The sequence below is a fragment of the Schistocerca piceifrons genome, chromosome 10, assembly GCF_021461385.2.
Source record: "Schistocerca piceifrons isolate TAMUIC-IGC-003096 chromosome 10, iqSchPice1.1, whole genome shotgun sequence".
In the NCBI taxonomy this organism is placed as follows: domain Eukaryota; kingdom Metazoa; phylum Arthropoda; class Insecta; order Orthoptera; family Acrididae; genus Schistocerca; species Schistocerca piceifrons.
In genome coordinates, this window is record NC_060147.1 from 131,511,341 (window position 1) to 131,512,524 (window position 1,184).

Genomic DNA, 1,184 nt, shown 5'->3' on the forward strand with positions numbered 1-1,184 from the left:
TATGGTTCATTTGTAAACGAAACTACATATAGGACTTTAGCACTATCTATTCTTGAGTAACAGTTGAGCATTTGAGATCCACATCTAGTCAAATTAAAGGAAGACACCAAACAATTCAGGGACAGGTCCTAAATTCATTAGCGGTACGTGCAAACAACATGCTAGTATTATGGAGGTGCTTTGATAACTCAAATGGGAATCCCTGGAACAAAGGCAACTTTCTTTTTGAGAGCCACTACTGAGGAAATTTAGAGAACCAGCATCAGAGTCTGACTGCAGAACAACTCTACTGCCACCAACATAAATTTCATGTAAGGACCACAAATGTCAGATACAATAAATTAGAGCCTATACAGAGGCATATAGACAGTCAGAAAAGGAAAGGACGTGACTAGTAGCGGTATAGGGTACCCTCAGCCGTCCCCCATACGGTGCCTTGCAAAGTATATATGTAGATGTAGATGAAACTTTAATTTATTAACATTCTTGGCATCAAGGACATCGTTGCACATGCCAGCCACAGCAAGCATACACAAATAAGTAATATTATTTTGAATGACTAATGTAGGCTCTTCTGGAGTCCACAGAGCTTCTTTCTTTGAATTTCTCATTGAACTTTGAGATTCTGATAAATAACAGTGATGATTTCTTTAAGGCAAAGAAAATGCAGAGCATTTCAATTCCAAAATTTGTGCATTTCAGCAATGTTTATTTTAACTGTAAACATTGAAATATTTCAAAAATTACACATCAGTTAAAAAATGTTATAATTCCAATTTATTTGTCCTGGGAATGTAAATGGAATTGGACCCCATTACTACAATAATAATAAAATAATAATTCTACAATTAATTTACATATTTTACTTGACACATTATTTGACACTGTGTCTACTGATACCAATTACTATTCCTTTGAGCACATATCAATGCATTTCATAGACAAGAATGTGTTTTTATCACACTTTTGTTCAAATTCTGTTGACAAAATCAATATATTAAATTAATCTGTTATACTATTAATCACATTACACTCATCATCTTAGTATATAAAATAATCATTATCATCATAAACTAAAGGCTATGCCTTGTCGACTTAGCCACATCCCTCTCTCCATTGTTATCTTCTTCAATTCTTCATACGATTTTATCCCCATATCTTCTTTGATGTTATTAAAATACGTT